Here is a 23682-nt window from a genome sequence, read left to right as displayed (position 1 = left end):
TGAAATCTAGTTCTTTCATCTGGGGGATTACAGAGATAAATATCAGCTGAACACTCCAGTAATTATCTAGCACACTTTTATTTTGCTGATTAGAGCTGCGAAACTTCTGAAAGTTTGCATCAAATTTGACTTGTTCATTAGATCTGTGTTGGAACTATGGCACAAGTCAAGCCTGAAGGTGACAGATACAGCAGTTCAGTTATGCTTGCATAAAACATGTTTGGCTTATCTGGATGATATCTAAGTGAATGTATTTATTAAAAATAAGGATATTTTTAACCCTGATGAATGTGTGAGAAACTAGCAGCTTTAAAAAACACTATTTTGGAAGATTCATTTAAACCTGAACACTAATGAGCATTATCATACCAACTGCGCAGACAAGATAAAAGAGAGAAAATAACCTATAAATATCTGTGATAATTCTTTAAAACTCCTGTTTTATCATGTTGTGGATGAAAATTTGACCAGCAGTCACTGTGAACATAAGACAGAAATAGCATTCATAGAAATCTTAGATGATAACACATCACTAGCTTCATTGTATATTTTCCATTTCATGGTGACTACAGAGGACCCGAGTCCACAAAACAGTCTGTGCTCATACAAAAGGCACCCCTGTACAGCAGATGAACAAAATGTTCTTGGATCAAACTCCAGTTTTTATTTTATTTTTTTTTAGGCCAAAAAAAAATTATTTGACTGCTCCCACAGCTTTCCTCTTCACCTCTTGTACTGTTACATCCTCTGACATCATACTGTGCTTCCAAGGAGAAGTTTATGGTGTCACGAAAAGGGCCTCAGAAGTTCAAGACGCTGTGACACTGAGAGAAAGTGTCTGTATGTTTTCAAACATTATGGAAATTGTAAGTGTGCTTTCCAAAACTGTCAGAAATATATACTTTGAAAAGATGAATGCTTGTGTGGGATTAACTCCTCATGTTACACATGTACTCTGGAGTGTGTTGTTTTCTCCCACTGGTCTCCGGAGCCCAGTATCTCAAATGGAATCTGACACACCACACCAGATGCTAAATGAGGCCTTTCCAAATTGAGGTGTGTGTTTTCTGTGCCGAATGTAATCTTTCCAGACCTAGTTTGTGTAAGTCTGATGGGAGTTGTCCTGCTGTTTTGGAACGATTCACCTGGTTCAACCACAGCCCATCTTTGTGTGTGTTGGTGTTAACAAATGGATGTGGATGGGTCCTTCCTCACCCTGCCTTCGAATCGCCTCCAGCTGAAATGTCTTGTCGGTGTAGTTGGTATAGCTAGCTTGTGTACATATGGAGCATATTTCTAGGAAATGTTATGCAAACCTGTTCCAAAAAAGAGGCAAGCATAGGAAAATGATGTTAATGCTATCCCTAAAGCAGATAAAATCCATTTCATATGTTGTTCCTCTTCCTTTTAAGAAAGGAGAAGCAAATAATTATAGCAGCTGTTTGTGTTACAACAAACTGGCACTGTGTATTCATAGCTAACACTAAACAGCTGATCTGTTGCAGATCCCAAGACCCTTCATAATAAGATCTTGAAAGACAGGGTTTACCTGCATATGAAACAAGAAATGCTCCACTAACATTGGCACTCGCTAAGTCAAGTATAAATGGCAAGTCAAAATGAGCATAACCAGTTATGACAGATATTTGGCTTGGGCAGGAGATGTCCCATACCTCCTCCAGAAGGAGGAGGGCCATGAGATTGCCTGAGCTCGTGTGGTTTAAAGTACTGACGTGGCGGATGGCACAGTGTTGTCAAGCCCCCTCTTCATGTTTGACATTAATGATTTGAGAAGTGAGTCCCCTCTAGCTTCCCTGCTGAGGTTGTCCAGAATTTCTAGGCTGAGAAAGGAGGAGGATGGCTGAATGTGTTCTTTTTTTCTTTTCAATGTTTTTAGGCTAGTGATTAGGGTTCTCATGAAGCTGAGCAGAGACCTGTACTCCAGTCTCTGCCCCCCAGGAACTTCTTAATACGTAGAATCATACAATGGTTTGAGTTGGAAGGGACCTCAAAGATCATCTAGTTCCAACTCCCCTGCTATGGGCAGGGACACCCTCCACTAGCCCAGGTTGCCCAAAGCCTCATTCAACCTGGCCTTAAACTCTTCCAGGGATGGGGCCTCCACAACCTCTCTGGGCAACCTGTGCCAGGGCCTCACCATTCTAACAGTAAAGAATTTCTTTCTAACATCTAATCTAAATCGACCGTCCTTCAGCTTGAACCTATTACCCCTTGTCCTGTCGCTACACTCCCTGATAAACAGTCCCTCACCTGCTTTCCTGTAGGCCCCCTTCAGGTACTGGAAAGCCGCAATTAGATCTCCCTGGAGCCACCTTTTCTCCAGGCTGAACAATCCCAACTCTCTCAGCCTGTCCTCATAGGAGAGGTGCTCCATCCCTCCAGTCAGCTCCATCCCTCCAGCTTCGTGGCCCTCCTCTGGACTGTCTCCAACAGCTCAATGTCTCTCTTGTATTGGGGCCCCCAGAGCTGGACGCAGTACTCCAGGTGGGGTCTCACAAGAGCAGAGTAGAGGGGGCAGAATCACCTCCCTCAACCTGCTGGTCACACTTCTTTTGATGCAGCCCAGGACGCGGTTGGCTTTGTGGGCTGCAAGTGCACACTGCCAGCTCATGTTGAGCTTCTCATCAATCAATACCCCCAAGTGCTTCTCAGGGCTGCTTTCAATCTGTTCCTCACCCAGCCTATAGTCATGCTTGGGATTGCGCCGACCTGTGTGCAGGACCTTGCACTTGGCCTTGTTGAACTTCATGTGGTTTGCATGGGCCCACCTCTCCAGCCTGTCAAGGTCCCTCTGGATGGCATCCCTTCCCTCTAGCGTGTTGACCACACCACACAGCTTGGTGTCGTCTGCAAACTTGCTGAGGGTGCACTCGATCTCACTGTCCATGTCACTGACAAAGATGTGAAACAGTGCTGGTCCCAGTACTGACCCCTGAGAAACACCACTCGTCACTGTTCTCCACTTGGACATTGAGCCGTTGACCGCAACTCTTTGAGTGCGACCATCCAGCCAATTCCTTATCCACCAAGTGGTCCATCATCAAATCCATGTCTCTCCAATTTAGACACAAGGATGTTGTGTGGGACAGTGTCAAATGCCTTGCACAAGTCCAGGTAGATAATGTCAGGTGCTCTTCCATTGTCCACCAACGCTGTAATCCCATCATACAAGGTCACCAAGTTTGTCAGGCACGATTTGCCCTTAGTGAAGCCGTGTTGGTTGTCACCAGTCACCTCCTTATTTTCCATGTGCCTGAGCATAGTCTCCAGGAGGGTCTGCTCCATGATCTTGCCAGGCACGGAGGTGAGACCAGTTGGCCTGTAGTTCCCTGGGTCTTCCTTTTTGCCCCTTCTTAAAAATGGGGTTATGTTTCCCCTTTTCCAGTCACTGGGAACTTTACTGCACTGCCAGCACTTCTCAAATGTGATGGAGGGTGGCCTGGCTACTTCATCTGCCAGTTCCCTCAAGACCCTCAGATGTATCTCATCAGGTTCCATGGACTTGTGCACCTTCAGGTTCCTTAGATATTCTCGAACCTGATCGTCTCCTACAGTGGGTGGTTCTGTGTTCTCCCAGTCCCTGCCTTCTGTGACCTGGGCAGTGTGGCTCAAGCATTTGCCAGTGAAGACCGAGGCAAAGAAGTCATCGAGTACGTCAGCCTTCTCTATATCCTGGGTAACCAGGTTGCCTGTTTCATTCTGGAGGGGACCCACATTTTCCCTCATCTTCCTTTTATCACTAACATACCTATAGAAGCTTTTCTTGTTGTCCTTAACATCCCTGGTCAGATTAATTTCTATCAGACCTTTGGCTTTCCTAACCTGATCCCTGGCTGCTCAGACAGTTTCTCTGTATTCCTCCCAGGCTACCTGCCCTTACTTCCACTTTCTGTAGGCTTCCTTTTTTTTTTGTTTGACTTTGCCCAGGAGTTCCTTATTCATCCATGGGGGCCTCTTGGTGTTTTTGCCTGACTTCCTCTTTGTTGGAACATAAAAGTTCCCTAATCTTTGTGTACAATACAGTGCCTCTGCTATGTTCAGTATGGCACTGCATGAACTTGTCTTGATGATGTTGATCTGTCTGTTATGCTGTCTTCTAGATAAAGTGCTGTTAACACATCATCTTTTAAAGCATGAGACTTTCACATGGCAGTGACAGGTAATGTATACTTGTTTCCCTAAAAAAAAATCTTTTCCGTTAGCAATGACTTGCTGATTGCCTATTTATTTTCACAAATCTTCTCATGTCAAAATATTTTGATAAAAGTCTGGCCCATATTAAATAATCAAGAAAATAATTACTACTTCCAGTTTCATTTAATTTTTGACTGTCAAATAATCTAACAAGCTTATTTTTAGATCTCAGGAATACATCTTGTAAGGTGCTGCAGTGAGTGAGCAAAGATGGTTCGTATGCCGCAGAGGTTCGGGAATGGAGGGAAGCGGCTGATTTCAAAGCCTGGCATACATTAGGATTGAAAGGGAGAGAGGGCTGGGAAGGAAGAAATACTTTGTGTGCAATCTTGACCCAGCAACATTGGGTTAATGATCACAAAGTGGCAGCCAAATTGGTTAATTAAAGAATAAGTGCCTGCTGTTCACATCTGTCTCATTAAGTCTGAAGAATAAAGCTGTAGAGGAGAGGTACTGAACAGTGCTGGTTAGCAGGGCGCTGGCTGCGCGGTGGTTTGGGTACTGGTCTGCTGGAATTGTTGAGTGTGACTTCTATGGTTATTGTGTGTCTTGTATACCCCAAAAGTTGTATATGGGGTCAAGCACCGAGCTGTAAAGAATGTTTATTCTTAGTTTGATATGCTGGTCTGAAACATTACTGTAAAAGCTCTTCGTTTTAACATGCAGCAGGAATTTCCTGTATTTATGCCATTAATGTTGAAAATGTCGAAGTTGCAGAGAAGGTATGCAGAGAGGAAGGGAGTTAAGGTAGGGTGAGAGAGTGAAATTGCAGGTTAAGGGGTTGATTTTTAAAGGAGGATGTGGGTTATTTGAACAAGTCTTTCGAGGCTATCCCCAAACATCTGCCAAGTTTGAAATTCCTCTTTGAATACCACCGTGGCACTTCTGGGACTGGCGGGAGAGCTTGCGTTAAATACCCAGGATAAGATTTACAGGAACCAGGCCTGAGTGGATGGGACTTGAGAAACCAAAGTCCTTGGGATGCCTTTTTTTGCTTATTTCTTTTGGTTTTGTGGTTTGTTTTGGAAAGCAAAGGCAAGTGAAAGGATAGTGAATCTGCCCGGATAGGTAAGTCCCTGTTGCACAGTCAGATATGGAGGGGGACAGAAAGGTGAGGATGGTATGAGGTGGTGCAGGTAGAGCAGCGCAGGTCAAGAGAAAAGTTTGGGGAAGGATTGTCACATTTCCCCTGCAGTCTTTGCATGCGCAGGATGGGTGGGTTCAGATTCTCAGGCAGTTGTAGTAGATAAGCAGAAGTAGAAATCTCGAAAGGTGGCATGGCACAGGGGACTCCAAACTGGCATTGGTAACAGTGAACTGAGGAGAAGCAGTCCTGCTGGCCGTTAACAGGCAGTTGTAATGTGAGCTGTTCTCTCCAGGCTGTTTCTTGTGATCCTTTTTCTTCCAAAGGCTGAGCATTAACTGTATTTGGAGGCTTGATATTGATATTCTGCTTCATGAGAAAGATGGTAATTCAGGGCACTTTCCAGAGCGTACCAAGGCCAACAGGGACCTAGTCTAAATGACAGTCTTTCTCCATTGACTTTGAATCAGGTTGTTGTATCCTACAGCTGAAACTTTCAGCCCCTTCACAAGGATTTTGGACACTTAGTCCCCCATGGAAAATTAAAATGAGATTAGAAAAGCTCAGCCTGCTATTCTAAGTGGATTGAATCAGAAGTAGGAACAGGCTTGGGGTTTTGTTAACAATCAATTGAAACTTAATACTGCAATCACTTTCAGCATCCACAGGGAGGGAAGGCAATATCTCTGGAAAAAGACAGTATTGTATATCACAGAATTGAATATTCTGCATGGAATATTTATTGGAAAATGATTTACATTCCCTTAATTTCCCCGTACAAATGTCTGCCCTTTTCTGGCTGGAATTGTCTTCATAACCACATCCCTGTTTCTAAAACTGCTAATGGAGCTGATTTAAGTTGTTCATATAAAATGCTTTTCATGGAGAAAAAAATTGTTCTTAAAGTGCATCTGACTAAAATATGCCAAGGTTATTAGCACTTCACATTTTGCAAATGAATTCATATCTTATTTAAAATTTTAATTGAACATACATGGCTTGCTTTTTTAATAGCTTTCCTGAAAAGATTATTCTTCTCCCAATAAAAACCAGACTGTGCTCACTAAAGAAAAATCTAAGGAAAATTTGAGCTAAATTACCCTTTCCCTCAAAAAAAAAAAAAGATGTTTGAAGAAATAAAATAGAAAAATAGGTCTCTTTGGGCCTTTGCAAAATGCAAATATCTCTTAATGGGCAGGTTTTGCTTGGCTGTTAACTAGTTGTAGCTGTTCTTGCTTCATTTGGTTTGCATAACCATGGCCTAATTCAAAACTTTCTTTTTCCTAACGTACTCCTTTGTTACTACTTCTGTGCTAATATTTTGGCATTTGCCTATTTTCTTGATAGCTTCAGATCTCCTTTCTACCTGGCCTGCTTGCGCAGTGTGAATGGCAGTGACACTTGAGCCTGCGCTGATGTCTATCCCTGCAGCATGTCCCCCTGCTGTCCTCCTCACCTCTGTCATGAAGGTGTTTGTCCCTGGAAGGACAAGGGACATGGAGAACAGCACATGGGGTGCCTGCTCTGTGCCCCAAAGGAACGGTGGAGGGGCACAAGAGGCCTGGGGAAGAGGAACAGGCAGTGGCGTTTCGTGCTGGACCCTTGGGCAGGGAGATGGACATGGCTGGCACCATCACCATGAATGATGGACCTGGACCTTACCCATCTAGCTTGCAGTCTTCCTGAAAAATCTCTTGCTCTTGTCTCCACCAGCACCGTGGAGATTGAGTACGCCCTTGTGTTAACTTTTTCTAGGAGTGTGAAGTCCACCTTTACAGGTGATGACCAGAGAATCCAGCCTCTATTAAAAATCAGAAAGATTAAAGCAGTCCAAAGAACTTTGGCAAGCGTAAGTACTTTGTTTCCAACAAATAGTTGTTCTGGATCTAATTCTTGCCATACATAAACAAGGGCTCCACCAATTGTACCTTAATATTAGAATTAGTTTGATTTTAAATCAGCCAGAACACTTGCATCCTGGCAATAGATCACTTTTATGTTACATGTGGTTCCATTAGGAAAGATTTGATGTCACTGTCAGGGTAAAATTGCTGATTTCAATCTTGTCTGGTTTCCTTCTTTGCACTTTGGCAAGTAGAGAAATATCTTGCTTTTCTGTGTAGTTTTCCATTGAATAACTAGGGCATCTCAGTAGTCTCTTGAAAAGAAGAAAAAAAAAAAAGGCTGGCAGCTGCCATCTTAACGTTCTCAAAGTAAAGCATCTCAAAGATTTTTTTGGTTTTGCTGACTTGCAGCTGCTGTGTTCATTTGTTTAGGTGGGAGTCTGTGGGATCCAGCTTTTAATTAAATAAATTTTGAAAAGTCTGTTGCATGGCTGCTGGACACTTGACGAGGATGCATATGAGACATTGTCTTTTTGGGCTTTAACTCCAGCTCTCTGTATGTGTAAAAGTTTTTATAACCCAATGTTACAGAAAAGAACAGACTTTCTACCGTGAGGCCCAGGTTTGATGAGCAGAATGGGTAAAAGCAGAGCAGGAGAGGCAAGTGGAGAAAGGTGGTGTCAGGTCATTGAAGTTTGGTCCCAGTTCAGCATCATTCTTTACCAGTACCAGAAACTGCATGTTTAAGCAGTCCATCCTTCCTGTGACGCGGTATGGCATTGTCCATTTCCACACAGATTTCTTTTTTTCTTCCCTCAACTTTAAAAAGGAATATAATGAATGCAAGATCCTAGTTTGTGTGGCATTTATGACTACTGCACTATTGTTAGGATGTTGGCCTGTCTGTTCTGAATAACCAAAGCTACAGTTCCTGCCCTGTGCAAAAATTAAGTGTATGTCCCAGGCGGGATCTAACCACGTTTTCCCTTGGCTCACAGGCGTGAGAGAATCTCTGGAAGAGTTTGAGAGAGGTAATGTCATGGGAAACAATGTCGTGAGTAAAGTATTCTGGTGTTGACAATATTTTTGTTAAAATTCTTCAGCCCAATCTGTGTGGAATATAATTGGTTTGGATTTACATTTTAAACACAAAATTAAATTGCACTCTGAATTTCTAGTCATCTTCTAGGCACTGATACTCTTTGACTCAGGCGTAGCACTTACGTGTCCCATTATTATCAGTGATATGTTAAAATATTATGGCCAAGTACCATACTCCCTGTGATATTTAAATATATAACATATTTGGAGTTCTTTGCCTTTGCTTCTAATCTTTCAGCAACTTTATACTTTCTGACTTCTCTCTCAAACCGAGGACAGACTTTTTTCTTCATCAGGGAATTCTGTTTTCAATCACAAGGTGTCAGCAGCCCAGACTTCAGGGATACTGTCAGATTATTGATAATTTTGCAAGAATGACTACACCAAAACACTGTAAATGTTTGCAGATACTCTGAGTCTGTGGCAAGGGTAGGAATAAGTGCTAACATGCTGTGAGATTCATACAGGAGGTTTGTTTTATTTTTTTTTTACTTAAGAAAACTAGAAGTCACATGACAAGCCATTTCTCTAAACTTTTGTTTCTTAAAGCCAAGTGTAATGTTATAAGGTTTAGATCTGATAGAGAACCCAAATCTTTGCAAATACTGTGGAAGACTTTCTTGGAGCTAGGTACCTGGCGGGAGCCCGTTTCTTTTCAAGCAGTTCAGGCAAGTATTCAGATCCTGCAGCACTCCTCCGTGTTGTACAGAACCCTTTTTGCAACTGGTTTTTGGAAAATATTGCATTATTTCTCAGTGCAGGAGCTCAAGACTTGTTTTACACCTGTTCCCCTAATACACCTGTGCTTCCAGGATCCTCATCAAATAGGCGTAATTTATACTGACAGAAACTACTTTTGCTGATATTAGTTTATAACTATTCAGTGAGTGAAAAGTGCTGATAAATGTGCTTTTATATGGCTGCATTGGAAAAGCTTTTACTGGCGCACATCACAAAAGCTGACCCTGTTCCTCACTTTAATTGACATCGATGGCCAGACTGGCAAGTTTCTAGCGTACATTTAGGATCTGTGCTGGAGTCAAATATCTTCCAGGCTTTCACCAGGGCTCCAGAATTAATATTTTGGTGGATTTTTTTGGAAAGTCAGAATTTAGGCACAGTACACGTGTGGCATAGTGTGGTAATCCCCTTGCTCGTGCCAAGCAGGTTGGCTCCAGCTCCACACCTCCCTGGCAGGAGCTTTGGCGGGCTTGAATTTAGCTCTTGGAAAATGTTGTGCTGGGGAGTGGAAGAAAAGGAGTTTGGCGTTTGTGGGGCCTTGAAAACAAAATGCTCTTTTTCACAGGAGGATTTTAGGATTGGTTTGGGGGAGGGAAGCAAGGAGCTTGTTGAGAGGTAAAGGGAATATCTCATTAATGATTTACTAATGAGCTGTAAAAGTTTGACTCTTTATAACTTCTGAGGATGGAAAATGTTTCTTGGAATGCTGCAGCCCCACAAAGGCTGGGGCCGATCCTGGCTGCCTCTGTGTAGGGTCTTTGATACAGTCTGACTTACCTCTTTACTCCAGTCCCTTAGGCCTTAGAAAAGATTAATCACAGTGTGGTGGGAAGCACATGGAAATAGCAAAGAGATGAGAAATGAGAGCGGGAGAGAGGAGGAAAAAAGCCCCAACACGAAACACTGTTTTCTTTCTGGTAGGGCTTGGGCAGGAATAAATTGCCAATGATCTCACTTTTGAGCAATGTCAGTTTATTTGTACTGACTCTGAACTGACCATTTAGCAGGGGCTTCTCGCTCTGAGGCCCAACGGGCTTCTCGGCTCTGGCTTACAAGGGAAGAGCCTTGTAATGGCACAGGTTTTATGTACAGTGCAGCAGTCAGCAGGGATTTGGTTTGGGGAGGTCCAGGCAGAGCCCTGTGCAGTCGATGTAAAGGACACTGGTTTCAGCCTGTTAGCTCTGTCCCTGTCAAATCGACTCAGACTTAAAGGTAATGCTGCATATATCCAGTCCATAGGTGGGCACAGCATCCGCTGCTGGGGCTTATACGGAAGAAATGAGGCAGATCAGAGCCTAACGAAACAGAGATAATTAACTGAAACTTGACAACTCTGAAATCAGAGTCCCTGGTGTGTTAAACAGCGAGGACTTGGAAGGAGTCCAAGAAGGACCAGGCTATGGTATAGATTTGCCTTTCCTGCAGTTATAATACTTTCCTCTGTGTTATATCTCTAGCTTGGAAGAATCTGAGTGTTTTTCTGCAGCCATTTCTTGTGGTCTTTATTCTTCTAGTAGTAGTTAAGGATAGTGTTAGGGTTAAGGCATGGATCTTGAAAGTGTTGTACCAGGGTTGAAATCTTGGTTCTGCCAGTGACTTGCATGGGCACCAGTAAGTCACCTCATTCCCCCTGGGCTTCAGTTTTCCACCTATGAAATATGGTTAACAAAGCTTTTCTTCTGTTTGTTGTCAGTACAGCCGACAACCCTTCGGGATGGGGTCACTCATGACCAAGTGCAGAACAAGGCCTTGTACCTTGCAGAACAAGGCTGTTGCTTTGTTCAGACCTGGCGGTGTTTTTCAATGAAATATTAAGAATAACACAAGTGGAAACCCCTGCTGGAGTTAGCTGTGAAATCTCTGTGGCTTCCAGCTTGCGAGCAACCTTTTGTCAAGTAAGCACAGCACAGAGAGAGGCTGCGGCCTCTCCAAAGCCTTGCGTGTACCTTGCCTTGCAATGACTCTTGCCTGGGAATGGCTCTAACACCGTAAATCCTCCTGCACGAGGCAGCGCTCCCATGTCCTTGTACAGTAAGGGAGAGTGGAGACTGTATGAAGGTGCTGCACATTCACAACCTCAAGAAGAGAAGTTGGAAGGTACCCAAGCATCTATCTAAGCAGTGTTAGCACTTTGTGTTTTCTTGGTTTTAAAGCTCAAGTGTTCAGTTAATGTCTGCACAGGTGGTTAAATACAATGGCTCCCTCTGCCAAGTTACAAATCTGAAGTTTACTGGAAAAAAAAAAATCATAAAGTCAAAGTTTATTCATGGTTTTTGCAGGTTGTAAATGTAAGGAAGTGAGACCACTCATGCAGATGGGCATAATGTATGCCTAGCGTGACACCTTATAGGCCTTGGGACTCAATGCAGTGGGCAAAGTCCCCTTTAACATTGTAGTTTGACACACAGTTTACTTTTTACAAACTAAGCATGTTCAGTCAGTGTCACTATATTTTGCAAACATTGCTGCAGTGACTATTTAACAGTGAAGCATATATATTTTAAACTAAGCCAAAATATCTTTCTGAAAAAGAACTGCCATGCAGAGAGTGTGAGATTTGGTGGAAGAGGATTCTACATTCAGTTCAGAACAGCCTGAGAAGTGGCACTCCAGGGAACAGGGCATGCTGCAAGGCACCGAGGCTGAAGTCCCCCTGGTTTTGTGGTTTTGTCATCTTGATGATTCTGGGAAGAGCTAAATGACAAACACAAATCTGAATATCCTTTGTGCAACAGGCAAATTTTAATCTATTTCTAGATGTAAATACAATTACCTATGACTGACCTGTGAGGTAGCGTATGTGTCTTTTCCCATTGCTGCTCTTTCTGGGGGAGAGCTTCCTCCTTAAGAAAGAAGGACCTAAAAGCTTGTAGGTAATGGAGTCCTGCCCCGTTGTCATGGTTTAACCCCAGCTGGCAACGAAGCACCACGCAGCTGCTCCTCACTTCCCCTTCTCTGTGGGGTGGGGAGGAGAATCAGAAAAAAGTGAAACTTATGGGTTGAGATAAGGACAGTTTAATAGGACAGAAAAGGAAGCATGACATCATATGGTGTGGAATGTCCCTTTGGCCAGTTTGGGTCAGCTGTCCTGGCTGTGTCCCCTCCCAGCTTCTTGTGCACCTCCTTGCTGGCAAAGCATGGGGAGCTGAAAAGTCCTTGACTTAATATAAACATTATTTAGTATCAACCAAAACATTAGTGTGCTATCAACATTATTCTGATCCTAAATCAAAAAAACAGCACTAGTAAGGAAATAGACTCTGTCCCAGCTGAAACCAGGACACCTGTGTTCAAGGAAATGCTGTTGATGGGCTCTTCTCAGGAACTGAGCGAGCTCTGTGGTCGCTGGCACAGCAGAGCTGTAACAGGCTGTTGCAGATGCCCCTTGTGCAGGTGGCAGGAGAGAGGGCAGTCAGCATGTGCCAGGCAGCTGTGTTTGTCTTCACTTGCACCATGGCAGGAGGAGCTTGGAGCTGCTGGGGAGTTGTCTTCTTAGGAAATGATCTGCAGATCATTCATCTGAAGCATGGCTGGCATTGCTGCTGACCTGCTGCCAGTTCTAGCAGCAGATTGCTCCTCTAGATTTCTAGACAAAACCAGTGGTTTGGTTTTCTCCTGCATCCTAGTTTTCATGTCGTCTTTAGTTTAGACTGTTGTGGAAGTGAGAAAATGTATATTCTGTTTCTGCAAGCTCTAGTTGTACAGTAACCTTCTTGCAATGTAAATACACTTGTATATTCATGAGAGGCAGTGCCGTACATGGTTGTAAAGCCTTTGAAACTAAGACTTAATTTTGAAATACATGAGGATGTACTGAATATGAACAGAACACATTGACAAGCTGATCTTCTGGGGGCAATGGGGGCCTATTTATTATTATTACTAAATATCTCTTCTGAAGAGAGTGCTCAGTGGCCCTGTGCCCTCCCACCCCCTACATGCCCAGTGAAGAGTGATGGGCCAGCTCCTGTACACTCAGATGATACCCAGGCATAGTTTTATGATCAACCTAGTCACTGGGACTGTTTTCCCAGCGGGTGAGTTAGGAGGCAAGGAGATACCCTCTCTGCCCTAGTGAACTTGTGTCATTTAGATATCATCTCCTTGGGGATGGTTCAAGTAGATTCTGATGATTAAAACAGCCCCCAAGTGACACGTGTTCCTCTCTGCTGCTTCACAGGGGAAGGTTCCAAGGTCTGTTGGTTAGATCTAGCTTCCTGCTGAGAAGTCAACTCAAGCTGGCTAGAGATTAAATAACACTTAACTGCCTGATACTGTGAAGCTTAGAAGAAGAAAAAAGACATGCAGTGTCACCTAGGGAGTAAACCAAAGCTTGCTGAAGCCCATTGAAAGGTTTCCATTGAATTCAGCAGGTATTGGAGCAAGCTGCCAGCAACATGCTGATGTGACCTCAGGTTACAGCTGTGCCACTGCCACTAAAGGAGGCTGTTGTGGTTTGGAGCTCAGCATCTATCCCAGCAAAGGCAACTGAAAGGAAAGAAACAGGATGGGATTGAATGTGGAGCTCATTTTGGTTGCTTTCAGTTCATAGACTGGATTTATCACCCATAGCTGAAATGATTTCTCAGTGTTAGCCACCTGCCCTTCCCTATGGCCAGATCATAAATGACATTGCTCTTTAATATAATGGTTTTAAAGGTACAAAGGGTAAGTTCCAGCTGAAGCAATGTTTAATTTGGCTTTTGTGGTTCAGACAGCTAAGGAGCTGTGGGCATGTCAGTTTGAATTTCAGCTGCAGTTGTGTCATGCACCCAAGCCCAGCTTTAAGCGTGTACCACTGTGCCCCCGTACAGGGCCTCGTGCTTTAGGCAGCCCTGTACTTCAGGGAGCACTTAACATATGAAAGAATTTATTCCTGGTTTGAATTTGAGCAGCACTACAGTGCATTGTACTTTATTACAATGCTTCTGAATTGCTTTCATAATTTCCCCTGTGCCACCACCCGAATGTAATTCTTCTCCCGTGCATATTCTACTCTGGCTTAGCACATGGCTGTCTGCTGAAGCTCGCCTGCAGGCTCCTCTGGCTGATGCTTTACATTCCCGTATCATCTCTCAACCAGTCTGAATGAATTTCAATTCATGGTAGTCCTGTACGGGAACCAAGTGTGATTATGTCTTGTAAGTGAGGAAAAACAAGGTGAAGAGAGATGAACACTGTGCATGAAGACAGTGGCAATTCATGGCAGGAGGAAAAGCTGCAGAGCTGCCAGCTGCCTAGTTCATTTGTGCTACTGGGTTTTGGTTTGGCCCACGCGTCGTTAACTGGATTACAAGGAGAAGAATCTTTTGATTGCCTAAAGCTCATGCCCATCCTGGCAGAGGCATTGGGCAGACTTCAGCACTCACATATATTCCAGTTTTAATTACACATTTTTTGAGCTTAAGAGTTTCCCTTGGGATGTGCACATTCTTCTATTTGAACCTCTGGAAACTGAGGTTAAATGAGAAGATGAGTTTTCTTTAAAATAAATATTCTTCTGCTTGCTGTCTTTTTCTGGAGCTGCAAAGTCCTTCAAGGTGTTAAACAAATTTGTCAACAAGGTTATTAGTGACATTTTAGTCCCATGAACAAGTTGGGATTATTGTATTAGAAAAGTGCTCAGCGTACAGAGACCCATCTTCTGCTGTGATTTGAGAGAAAACAAAACTGTATGCAAAGTTGCCTTTTAATAAATGTGTCCTCATTTATCATCACTTACTGTCTTTGGAAAATGAGAGATTGTTTTTCCAAGTGATCCTGCAGCATTGGGAAGACTTCTGCAGCTTTGACTCATTGTGATTATTCCCAAGTGTTGTCATCGGTTCTTCCTGTATTTATGTGAAATTGCTTTTAGCTTGCGCTTGGCTCCCAAAGCCAATCCTATTCAAAAGTTTTTTGAATAGGAAAAAAAAACATCCCCAGCCCCTGCTTATAGTCTAAAATATGATTTGCTTCATTTGATTTCATGCTGCTGGGAGATACCAAACTGAAACTTCTACAGATCTCAAGTCTTCTATTTTTCTCTGTCAGGCTATCATTCATGGTATAGGTTTTATATGTTGGTTATAATTAATGAGAGGCTGAAAAGAATGTAATATAGATCACTACAATTATCGTTCAATCTGTACCATGCTGTTCTGTTCTCTGAATATCTAAACATGCTAAGACCTGATTATCTGCTGCCCTGTGTGTCATAGTCGCATCCATCAAAGCAGAAGTCAAAAAGTGTTACTAAATTGGACTGTGGATGATTACACTCACTTTAATGTAAATAACTGATGCAGATTCTCATCCTGCTTCGCTGTGTGAAGATGTATAACTTACGCTTCCTATAAGCATAAGGGTGAATTGGTCCCATATAGCATGTACTGATGCAAACTATTACAGTCCCAGACTCAGTACAGTTAAGGATTATCAAGTGCAACTGCTTGTTACTAAAATTTAGAAGGGATGACTGTCCAGGGCTATACACACTATGCAGTCAAAAGCGAAGGCTTCGTAACCTATAGCCTCCAACATCCATTCTGCTGACAAATGATAAGTTTCTGAAGTGCCCAGGCTTGTAAGCTGTAGCAGGATCCCTAAACACAAGTAGTGTGTTGAGGCAACAGTTGAAGTATTGTGCATAAGCCACACATGAAAGGTGAAGTTTATTTCTATCAGCTCAGTTTAGTTTGGAGCTTGAGTGTATCTGCCTGCGGCAGCCATAATGTAAGGATGTTAATAATGACTGTCTGTATGAACTGGGCATAAAAACTCGCTGTATTCTCTTTAGCAAGTAAACACTCTCTTCTTACACCAGGGTTTGTAATAAAGGCGCCTTTCTCTGATTCCTTCTCCATCCAGATGTTTCTCCGTTACTAGTGTAGCAGAGAAACATCTTCAGCTCTTAAGGCGACCATCAAAATATTCCCTACACCCCTGTCTTAATGTCATCTTTTCTGCTCTATTCATTCTATTCCAAGTATGTACTGTATTTTTCTTTTTAGAAGAGTGCAGCTACTTCTAAGAAACTTTCTCCCACACTGAATCTCTTTCCCAAGCATGAGAACATTCTACCCTTTCATTTGCTTACCAGACATTGCATGATTTGCAATGGAAACTGGCAAGAACATTTAAAATAAAAATAAAAATTGTGATCATCTCGGAACTGGAGGATGAGTGCATTTGCTGAGATATGCAGGGTTTTTGAGCACTGTGATTGAAATCTCCAGGAATGTTAACTGAATTTTAATTTGTCAGTAACAAAATTATATGTATGGAGGTCAGAAGAGGGTGAGAGAGACTGAGCCATCCAGAGTAAATGCATCGCTTAGTGAACGCTGAACAGGTTTTTGGTTACTCCCATTTTCAGGCTAGTGCTCTAATCTTCATTGATTTGAACAGGGGCTCTCATCCAGTATTTAATGCGGGCATTAGTTGTCCACAGTATTCTTGGAAAAGCTGTGTGCTGTATATTAGCGTTGCTCCTGCTGACTGGGATCAGCCATAACTGCTGGCGTTGGAATGGGTGAAAGTGTGTGTGTATCCTTGGACTAGGTTATAAATAGTGGATAGCCAAGGATCAGGTGAAGGGGTGCTTGTTTCCTCATCTGCCTGCTCTTCTTGTGGGCTCTGTGGGTGAATCTTTGGGAATTTTTTTTGGAATGGTTGTTGAGTTGACTTACCTTAGTTCTTCAGGAACCCCTATCGGACCTTCGGTCTGGCTTTGTGCAACAATTTCTTTCCCTCAGACCTCACGAATTCTGGTTTAAAAGCAGTACGTTATTTAGCTTCTGCTCAAAGGAAAATAAGGTATTCAAAGAAAGTATTGGAGACAGCACCAAAATTGAGGATTCCTTTTAAAATTAGAATAAAAAAGGCTTGATGCCTCTGTTACTTCCTTAAGCCACAAGACTGAGCAGATAACTCCAAAACAATTTTGAAGTGCTGAAAACTTCATGTGAGAAGGCCCTGTGTGCTGTCTGATGAAAGCAGAATTAATTGCTGTGTGTGAAACCACTCAAACCAGTAGCAATCTGGTCTCTGATGGAATTGACTCTCCCATAAGCATGAAGCTGAGCTGTGCTTGTTTGCTCTTGCTTCTTTAAGGTCAGCTAAAGAATAATTGCTACAGTGGGTTTTTGTTTTATACTCGGATGAGAAGGCTGGCAAGTAATCCAAAGAGATTACCTGAGGTCACCACACTGAATTGGGTGATGGCATACTCAAGTTTTCTGGACTTTTGTTGTTGTGCGGAGTTGCCAGGGACTACTTTGGACCACAATGAGTAGCTTTGCTGAGACAAAACTAGTAGAGCTCTGTGGTGTTTGTTGTAGGTGGGTCAAGGTGAATGCCCTCTGATGAAACAAGCTTTTGCGCAACTGCCCTTCAGACCTTTCTGTATAGTGCATAGCATCCTCCATGAATTGCATCATCTCCTCCATTTTTGTCTCTAAGAATGTGAAGCTGTCATCTAGCTTGGGCACTTCTGTTTTGTGCTCCTCCGGTCTTTCCTGCCATGGATTTCCAGCCGAAGAGGCAGTGAGTAGGAAGGGTCATCTAGCAAATGTGGCTCTGAATTGAGGCACAAAGATCAAGGGGAGTAAAGGTTTTGCTTCACCAGCATTGTCAGACCTTGTTGACATTTCTCACTCAGCCCTTAATCCATAAAGTGGGACTGAAAAACCTCCCTAAATGCTGGCAGAGAGGGTGATTTCAGTATCATTTGTGAGATATTGAAGCCCAGATCCTTGAAGTATTTCAGCATCTTTTTCCTATTTAGGAGTTGCTGAATGAAGCATCTAAATAAATCAATCTCATGGGTTCAGGCTGGCTTTATTTGTGATTTTTGAGCCTTTTGGTTTGGCAAAACCATGATAAACTCTTTTTGGACGGAGGCCATGTTTCTCTTTGAAATCTTGTGAAGCGGCACATGAAGCTATGCGCTCTCTACGTGTTTCGCAGTAATAAGGGACCGATGGACTGGGAGCTGCGCGTAGCGGTCCAGCTGTTCCCACACAAATCCTTCATTTGGATGAAAGGAAACTGTAGCTGTTAAAATGATAGCAGTGAATGGTATCAGAAATACGACAGACAGATGGATGCTAATGTAACAGCTGTAAAAGGCTCATATGAGAAAACTGGGATAAAGGCTAATTTATTCTCCTTCAGTTGTATTGCATTGGTTTTTTTCTGAATGAATTGGGTACTTGGTGATCCAATAGCTACATAATTTCCAATTGTAAAGTAATAATGCACAATTGCCAAAGCTGTCAGGTACTGCCAGCTGGAGGACTGGCTGCTGGGATCCTACATTTGCCCAAATAAGAAGTGGGAAACTTCTGAGACATAGCTTCAGGACATGGGTGCGTGTTGAAGTGAAAAAAACCCTTGTTGTTTCCTTCCTTTTCAAGTTTAACTCGTAGTCCTGCAGTACTTGGGCACTGAAAATGGAAAGCTTCAGTTCCCCAAGCGTAAGGGAGAAGATCCAGCACAAAGCTATCGAGATGATTGGGAACCAACAATATGTGACCAAGCAGGGAGGTTCACAGAGCTGGGCTGGTTTAGTCAGGCAAAGAGGGGATGAAGCAGCTCCCTACTAGCAATCTACAACTATTTGGAGGGTAGTTACCATGTCAGGGGAGATGTTAGTGCCAGATAATAAAACAAGGGGGCAGTGGCTGTAAAATAGCTCTTTGGAAGCTGCAAGTTGAATATTAGGAAAATAGTTTTCCCTAGAAAGGAAGTGCAGGCCTGGGACGGGTTGTCTAGACAGGCTGTGGAAGCGCCATCCTTGGAGGTTGTTGAGTCTTGGCTAGACGAAGCCGTGGCTGACCTGAGCCAGCGTTGGCAGTGGTCCTGTGTTGAGTAGGAGACTGAGAGGTCCCTCCCAGCCAATATTTCTGTGATAAGAGATATTGGAAGGGAAAAGCTGTATCTGCAAAACCACTTATTTTAATACTCGACATTGGAGAAAATTAGTTGAGGGACAGAAATCACGAGGAAATCATTTCTTAAATATGTGGAAAAAAGAACAACTTACAAATGTAATAAAAGAATAAGAAGTCCAGACACTGTATTTTACTTCAGGCTTCTTGAAAAAATGATCTGCAGCATCTCAAACTAGCCATCCATTTATGTACGCGTAAAACCATACACCAGTGGATCTGTCATAGCTTTTCCTCACTTTGAGACAATTAAACATAGATTCTGTGGGTTTCTTATTTCCAGCACATTTACTGTATAAACAAAATTTGTTTTATTATGTTTACTCATTTGGAAAACAGCTAATACTTTGGGTGCATATTCTAAGAGGTTTTGAACTCACTTCAATATTTTTTCCTGTGTCATAATAGTTGGCTTGTAGCAGCAAAGTGTAGTAATGAGCTGATTGTGGCTGAAATCAGAACCATGTACCAGAGGCTGGTTTGATCTTTTACGTCAGTTATGGTTACTATAAAAACTTGACTAATTGGTTGAATTTGAAGATAGAGGAAAATCCCCTGGGTGAAAAATAAAAATGTCTATGTGGAGCCAGTAATAGTTGTTTAGCTTTCAAATGGTCAGGATTTCCTGAAGAGTTCCTCTTCTCCCTGAGACGTGTGAGCTGGCACTGAGTCTGCAGAGTCACAGGAGAAATAGGTGGTGAAGGACTGGCTATGTTCCTTTCCACGCAACGGCAGTCCTCAGTGCTACATCTAGCTTGTTCAAGCAGATCTCTTAGGCAAGGAAGATAAATTCTGTTCAAGCTTGGTACTGATGCTGTGAAGGAAAGAGGTGATATTTTTCTGCATATAGCCTTCCTAAACCCGGGTATCGCATCTTCCCAAGTTGCAGAACAGGGAATAGGATTTAAAGGTCCATGTGAAATGGCACAACTCCTGGGGCTTTAGTGGAACCAGAATTTCAGCCATATTTTCAGTAACTACTGTCCTCTCTCCAGTTTTTTTCTTACAAGAGATCACATCTCTCGAGGGCATGCTTGTCGCGCTTGCTGCGGGGAAATTACCTTGAAGGTGTTCTGTCAGAAGCCTAATTCTGGGCTGGTTCCAGTTTGCTTCACCAATGGGTAAACGGTTGAGTTATCTTGGGAGCTTAGTCACATCAAGATATTGCTCATACCAAGCACTAATTCATTTAGTCGCATAGAAGGCTTTTGAGACGATGGCTTCATCATGAGTCAGTTATTCATTATCACATTCCTCTGACGTTACACAGCAATATTGGAACTGCCACAAGAAAACAGATGAATGATACAAGATTAGATGGACCTTGTCTCTGATAATGGCTAACGTGTCAGGCCTCAGACAGACGCAAACAACCAATGTGTTGCATCAGGCTGCTCATGCGAGGGAGACAGAAGCCTTTCTCAGCCCCCGCCTGCGGTGAGCTTATATATAGAAATGTGAAAGTGACTTTGCAGCTTGATTTCAGTTACTGGCATGGCAAAATTCCTATTCCTAACCACATCTAATCATTGCTTTTGAAAATCTTGTTAAGGTATTCTCTTCAATTAGCACTTGTTTCAGTGAGCTTCACGGATTAATTAGATGTTGCATTACAAAAATAATTATGCCTTTTAACCATTTTCAGTTATTTACTTCTTTAAATGTTAGTTTTGTGAAGCAAACTGGCTTGGTGCCATAATTCATTTGAGCAGAATCTAACAGAGATTAATGAACAGACTTGAAAAGCAAGCAGTAAGTCCCCCAGCATTTTGTAATTAAGTAGTTTGATTAAAAACAACTGGAACAACTCTCTACACTGAGAAACAAAGTGGAACAGCGCTCTGCATTGAGACCTCTGTAACAACAAATATCAAAACCAGGTCTGAAAGTAATTTAGGTAGCTTTCTTGGCTACCTGATAGTTTCCTAGGAGAGGTTTTTGAAGAGTGGACATTTTAAGCAATGCAGATATTATACCCCATCCTTCTACTTTGCAAAGACAGAATGACAAAGGCATACAGCTGACTTTTTTTTTTTGGAGGAAGGAACTCAAATGCTATAGCCCTGCTTTACCCTTTGTCCTGATGTTCTTCTGCCGCTCTACAGACACAGCTCATGTAATTCAAAGGAGGTGACTTTTTACTATGAGCTGAGCCATCAGCTTTAATGGAGTTTCTTCTGCCTTACTGTGATGCCAGTGAGATCTGCCTGAGCCCTCTAAAAGTTCCTGTGTGTAACTGGACTGTGGCTATGAAGAGCTCTGTTACCCCTGTTGGACCAATGGCTTAAAATTGCTGCTGGGGTAAAATTCCAGCACTGATTTTTGGGAAGCTGTGCTGACTTACACCAACTGACAAGCTGGCTCAGAATAAAGCAAGGCATAACTATTTTGACTGAGTATCTTAGGGCTTCATCGTGCTTGTTCCTGTGCATGTGTGAACAGTGCTGTAATTGATGTGAACAAGGCTAGTCTGAAAAAGCTGACGTTGCAGCTGAAGTGCGAGGCAGCACTAAATTTCATTCACCTCGCATTAAGGGCAAGTCAGGTAGATAGGAAAATACATGTGTTCGCCTCTCCCTGTCCTAGCATTACCTGCCTGAGCTACATTTCTGTGGATACGTGCCTGTCTGAAGCCTCAGACATCAATTTTCTCTTATTTTCTAACCCATTTAGCGTGCTCTTTTGCAGGCAGATCTTGTTTAGAATCAATAGCTCCCCACTATCAGCCCCATTTAGTGTATATTCATTTATTGGATTTTAAAAATGGAGAGGAAGAAAACTTAAAAGAAAAAATATGAGTTTTTCATTGGAAGGCTAGTATTTGGAATTTTTTGGCTTTTAGTATTACTACATTACAAAACACAGTTGAAACTATTTATGCTCCAGCTTGGCTTATAACATCCATAATCAGACTTCAAAGATCTCTTCTAATGTCCTCCAAACCTCAGACCTCAAATGCTGCTTGGACCCTTTTAGTCAGTCCTCTCCTCAAATGCATCTTCCACAAATTTGCAGCAGATCACAAAGTCTCTCAGATCTGGCCTCTACTGAGCTGTGACATGAAATGAATTCTTGGAGACACCTGACAGTGCCCTGTTCCATCATTCTCCTGTTCCTCTGCAGAAGGATGGTCACCTCTTGTACTTGAAGGTAGCTTAGATGGCGTCTGTAGGGCTATCACACTGCTGAGCTGTCTGGGTTGTAGATTCATCAGTTGTTCTTGAAGACTTTAATTTGTTAGTCAGGATTTGAGGAAACATCCTGTCTTGCACAGAGCCTACTTATAATTTGGACTCTGGGCATAGCTTGGGGAAAGCTGTGCCTAAAGTACTCTCCATGCCAGTTGGTCTCCTCCTTCCCATCGCTGCTGGGCTGCACACCACAATAAATGGGAGTTGTAAAACTCCTGCACCTTCCAGGAAACCTGACTGAGACATTTCTGTTATCAATAAGGAAAGCTATATTTCTTTATCAATAACGATCCTTTCCCTCAAGGAAATGGGCAGAGGAGTACCACTCATGAGGTGAAATGGACATGTTTTCACATTGCTTGCTCACGAGAATGCCTGCACATAAAAAGTTTGTAGGTGTTGGATGGCGTTACTTTTCTTTGTAACTTAATGTGCTTTTGCATGAAAAGATCAAACCAGCTTGTTCTTAATGTAAATCTGTGTGGATGCTTCCCCTCTCTGCGTAGTCTTTTAAAACAACCAACTCAACACAGGTTGCCTGTTCTCTTTTTCCATGTGACATATTCTTTTGTCTTATTCAGGATTGTTTGTGCCTTTGTCTTCCTCAGGACTGCAGTGAGGAAAATGTGCTAATTTTCTGACGGTGTGATTGGCAAAGTGCTGGAGGGAGTTGCGTGGGGATGGGTATGTAACAGAGTGATTTAAGTAGGGTGTATTTAGCCTCTTCACAAACATTGAATGACCCTTGCATGGAAGTCATTCCTTGTATATACTATATATATACATTCCATTGCACATACATGCATGGAATTTATATGCAATATATGTATATTGCAAAACAGCTTTTCTGAGCTAACCCCAGCCCGCAGGAAAATGCTTTGTCAGGCAAAAAGGTAACCAGGAAACTGATCTCTGCAGTAAAACAAACCTAAACACCATGTATAGCTATATAACCTGGTTTTGGTACTGTTATTCCTGATTTGCCTGAATATAGAAAGAGCAGCAGCAGGTCAGTGTATCGTCTCACACTGGGAATGCTGACAGACTCCACACTGGAGATCTGATGAAGTTGGTTTTGTTAGAGAAGACTCAGTAACATGGGAGAGGTTGTCTGCAGAGGGTAACTTCCATCACGTGGCTCCTTTAGAGCCCCATGTCTCATGTAAGAGGATTGAAGAAGTAATTTTAGTAATGATACTGTCTTAACTCTCTGGGGAAATGCATGCCTGTCTGTACAGATCTCATAAAAGATCCCAAGAAGGACCCAGTGAGCATGAACACTTAAAGAAGCGCCAGGTACCTAGGTGCAATGCAGTGTCTTCCCCAGGAACCAGGCCAAAACTTTTATTGTAGCATCAATTATCAAAATGAGCCAGCACAACGCTTTCTTCTCAGCAGCCATCCTCCTTTTGGTGAGGAGGATACTTTCAGGGTCCAGAGAGGAGAGATGCTTCTGCACCTGCTATTTGGCAGAGGCCTCAAACACATCAAACACCAGAGGCAAAAGTCTTTCTGTTGCGAAGCGTCCAACCTACCTGCTGGGCAGGCTTCCGATGATGTTGGAGTCTACCTGT

Source organism: Balearica regulorum, chromosome 20 (genome assembly GCF_011004875.1).
Source record: "Balearica regulorum gibbericeps isolate bBalReg1 chromosome 20, bBalReg1.pri, whole genome shotgun sequence".
NCBI classification, from domain to species: domain Eukaryota; kingdom Metazoa; phylum Chordata; class Aves; order Gruiformes; family Gruidae; genus Balearica; species Balearica regulorum.
Note: the sequence above shows the minus strand (reverse complement) of the source record.